Raw genomic sequence first — 5075 nt, forward strand, 5'->3', positions numbered from 1 at the left:
TATTGAAAAATGACCCCTGACATTTTCAGTGAAAATCTGTCTATTTTTAGAGGGGTTTTGCAAAATGCATTTTCCTTGGCTATTATATAAATGACCCTTCTGAAGTAGCAGAGTCAAAAACTTCTTGAGTAACTTAAAATTGTAAAATTACTACTTTCTCAGCAAAGTGCTGGATGAATAACTTTAATTTTCTGAATCTTTGGCCAGCATGTGACTATATTAAATAAGTCATCAATCTTCTTACTGATTACTCAGAACAGCACTACATAGAAATCTGTTACGTCCTGCCCTCCAACGCCCTCTAATAAGGAAAATATTCATTTACCTCCTCCCCACACTTTCTCCTGGATGCCTCACTTACCTGACAACCCTTATCCCTTAATAATGTTTAATATCTCAATTTCATAAGAAAATGAACTAGAATAATTTACTCAACTGATCTGCCACTCCTTTCCTCCAGAAACATAAAAATAATGGGTAGATGCTAAAATATAGAACAGAATGTGTTTCTCTACCTGAAATATTTTGACTCTTTTAACAGACTTAATTGTTTACACCAACGCAAACTGCAAAATATTTGGGGAGAAGAGATTTAAGACAGACTGACATACCTTGATGTGGGGTTAAGAGGATGAGAAGAGATAAACCAAAGAACGTATAGGCACAGCCCATGGACATGGGCAATAGGGTAATGAAGACCTGTGGGGGGGAGGGTATGAGTAGGGGCTGGGGGAGGAGGGTAAAGAGGGAGGAAAGGGGATATATCTGTAATACTATAAACAATAAAATGTATATTATAAAGTAAAATAAATAATTTATATACTGCCAGGAAAAAAAAAAGAAATTAAGACAATGGTGTAGTCTCTTGAAAGTTGTAAATAAAGAGGGTTCTTTCCACACTGTCCCCACTTCAAGAGTTCCTGCACTGAGCATGTTAGATAAAGGATATATGATTTCCTTGGAGTTTCCAACCTTAAAACCAAAGTATCTTGATTACACTTAGCAGATTAGCAGATTCATAAATAAAATTCATTTGTATGGTTGATGAATTAGACATACCCAAGAAAATTGAGGCATGGGATTTTTTTCTTTTTAGGACAGTAAAACTCCTCTGTGTGATACTGTCATTGTGAATGGTGACATTATGGATTTGTCAAAATCCATCAAACTTTACAGCACAGAGAGCTTAATGTGTGCAACTTTTTCAAAAATTACTGAGAATGAATGCATAATGTGATAAAACAATCTAACTGTATTATGGATATATGAAAAACCCTGACTAGATAGTAAGGGTGTCAAGATGCTGACCTAAGTAGCTTTGGAAATGAGTGGAGTCTGTACGACTGGGGCAGAAAAAAAACTATATGAGACCTGTACTTTAGTTGATAAAGCTGTTTTTCAAGGGAGGAAATACAGGTGAGTAATTTTGACACCATTACACACATAGATGCTATGAATGAACCGTTAAGTGAGTGCACAGACAGGAGAGTGGAAGCCAGTGTCTCCCTGTTGGAGGGAGGCTACAAATAAGTAAGGGGAGGCTGGAATGACCTGCAGTAGAGTTGGAGACATAAGTATGAATTCATATTTAACTTGATAGAGACATAGGTGGTTAAATATGGAAATATCTATAGATGTGTATATGTACATGGGTTAGCATACACACCTATATTTCCCTACATTTTCTTGCTCTATCTACTGACAACAGGAGAAGCAAGGACTCCCCAACAGCAACAAGCTCACCAAACATCCAAGTCTTGGTTTCTAATTCCATTCTCCAGTAAAAGGGATCTGGCATCCTTGGAGAAAGGATAAATTCTGGGAACAGAGAAGGAACTATTCAAGAGAAGCCTGTATCATCTCATAATACCAGAAAGTAAGGAAGTTCTCAAAAAATAAAAAAGTAGGAGTGTCAAAGAGACACCAGAACCAATGAGCCAATGGAAGAGTTCCTGATGCCCAGGGTTGGAACAATATGAGGAAAAATATATAAAAAAAATATTATCAGATTGCACCCCAAAGTGTAAACTAAATATACCTGAGTCTATACTGATATCAGTAAATTATGGAAAAAATGAATAAACCGTGGAGAAGAGGTAAATCTCTGGTGCAGAAGAAGTCTAATTAATTTGCAAAGACACTCTGCCCTCAGGGAGGCAGAGCACAATTCCCCACTCTTTGGGTGTGGGCTGGACACAGCGACTTCCTGCCAAAGAGGACAGTGTGGAAAGGGGAGAAATTCGAGTAACTTTACAGAGGAGAAGCCTCCAAACACCCCTTCATTTAGATCATAGATATTCACCTCAACATGAGGAGACAAAGTGGCAGAATGTGCCCTTATTCTGAGTTAATAAAAATAACACTTTTTTTTCTGTGATATTTTTCTCTAAAATATCTAATCCTACTCTGTCATGAGAAAAACACAAGGCAAATTCTAATTAAGGGACATTCTACAAAACACTCTACCAGCCCTCCACAAAACTGCCAATGTCATCAAAAATGAGGAAAGTCAAAGAAATTGTCCCTGCCAAGAGGAGGCTAAGGAGACATGATTGATGCTGTAACGTTGAACAAAAGAGGACATTTGGTAAAAACTAAGGAATTCTGAGAAAAGTAAAGACTCGAGTTAATAAGGAAGCAAGGATAGTGTACGGTTCATTATAGAACATAATGTCCACTAATTGTAAGAAGTGTACTAGATCCAGGTAAGCTGCTGACAACAGGGAAAGCTGAATGTAAGCTCTGTACTTTCCAAATTTTTGGTAAATCCAACACTTTCTAAATTTAAAAGTGTATTAAAAAGGCAACATCTGAACTATGGGCTTAGAGGTAACAGATGCAGAAGCTGTGGGGAAATGCTACAAGCCGGCAAGGGAGCTATGAGGAAAAAACATCGATAACTTTTTCATAGGAAGGAATGCAATGGATCTTTGTGTTCATTCTGCCTCAAATATTTGCAGTGAAACAAGCTTTTCAGAATGAGAAAATGCAGTATAGATTTTCCAGGCTGTCTCTCCCACGTGCTTACTCCCAGGTAATCAGGAGGAAAGGGCTTCGCCTGCCAGGTTGAATTTTGGTCGAAGTGTGGAGACATGCAGAGTATCATTCTGCCTAAACACATCAGGTAACTTTCCACAGGCTGCTTTCCCTCCTTCAGGCACACATCCCACAGTCATGATACAAAAATTGCCCGGGGACAAGAGATCCACTCGGCCCAGAAAGGAAGGATCTTGACTCCACTTGTGTGTGTGTAAAGTCACAGCCACCTGTAGACCTATTTGTTTTACCACCGCAGCGATATGATACATAGTCCTTGAGAGGTCACGGACGTTTGCTCTTTTATCTTGCACAGGCAGATAACTTACCTCCTCAAATGAAGTGTTTGAGTAAATAAAAGATGGTTTCTATGAACTTGTTTTCCCCTCACCCTCAAAGTCTTAGTTGAATTGGGGCAGCACTTTGTGAACCCTCTTATGTCACTCACAACTGCCAAAGGCATTTATAACAAAATGCTGAAGCACAGTACGGAGAGTCCCAGTCCATAAATGAACAGGGTTTTATCGGAGGGATCTCTGATGCTGAGTTGATGAGCAAGACCCTGCTGTGGCATTTCTGCTTATGGCGGCACACTCGGGATGAATTCCTCTGAGCTCATAAGCCCTTCAAAAGGCAAGACACATTGATTTCCTCATTATGTTCAGGAAGTGGTAACTTAAGCAAATTTCCAAACCCTTTCAAACCCCGAGGTCTGTTCAGCAGTGATAAGACAGGACACCATCTGTAAGTTGGTGAAGGTTTGTATTGAGACAGTTCAGAGCGGGAGTATTTTTGTCCTGGAAAATTTTCCTCTTCCCACAGCCCATTAGGAGAGAATGGAAGAGGAGAGAGAGTTCAAGGGCTAGTTCACTTATAACATTCCTTAATATTTTCCGCAGTGAGAGACTGGGGAGGGGTGTTCTGGGCTTAATTGTTTTACTCATACAGTATTTGCTTCACACACAATTTTCCCGACCCCCTTCAAGAAAGGACTATGATACAAAGATTATTTATTCTCATTAACCACAGATGGATTCATGATGAGAAAAACAAAAGTAACATCAGGATTTTTAAATTCAGTATTAAATGTATACAATATTAACATGGAAACGAGTCATTTTAAAAAAATCTGAAGAAGGGAGGTTGCCAAAAAGAAATGATGACAGTCTGACTCAAAATGTTTCTTCTTCAAGCCACTACTAGACCTTCGATCTTACAAGTGCACTTCACAGAACAGAAATGCCAGAAGCTAGTAAGGAGGGGAAAAAGGAGAAGAATAGTAGCTCAGAGAATTATGAATTAAAAGGACAGTGGTGGGTGATCTGAAAGGTCAGAGGCATAAATCTTACAAGTGCACGTCACAGAACAGAAATGCCAGAGGCTAGTAAGGAGGGGGGGAAAGGAGAAGAATAGTAGCTCAAAGAATTATGAATTAAAAGGACAGAAGGACAGTGGTGGGTGATCTGAAAGGTCAGAGGCATAAAAAGCAGGGTCTTATGAAAAGAATCAATTTCAGAACTGGGAGTGAAATTCTCTAAATACAAGAAGAGGGAGAAATTTCATTCATGTTTCGAGGTTCTTTTGACATTTCCATTAACTGAAAAAATATGAATAATATAACCTATACATGTTTGATTCATAGTAGGAGAAGACAGCATATTAAATACTCATTCAGATGTTACAATTAAACGGTGCACAAAACATTGATTTCATTATATCCTGGTGCTTTTTTTTAACTTCTGTAAGTACTTAAAGATCCAGGGACCATAGTCATTCAGTTCTATTTCTGCTGAGTCAGAAAAGATGGAAAACACTGAGACAGGAGAAAATTAGTTCTTTAAAATGTTGAGAAAGTTTTTCCTTGCTTTAATTCAATGTAAATCAATAACTGTTCATTAAAGATAGTTAATATACTATTATCTAAATATAGGAGCTTCAAATGGACAAAATAAAAATGTATGGCTGTTTTCATCTAAGCCTATGATACTGTATGTGTCCACTCATTTCACTCTTTAATTCCAAGTATTTTTAGCAAAACA

Source organism: Myotis brandtii, unplaced genomic scaffold (genome assembly GCF_000412655.1).
Source record: "Myotis brandtii unplaced genomic scaffold, ASM41265v1 scaffold1091, whole genome shotgun sequence".
Lineage (NCBI taxonomy): Eukaryota > Metazoa > Chordata > Mammalia > Chiroptera > Vespertilionidae > Myotis > Myotis brandtii.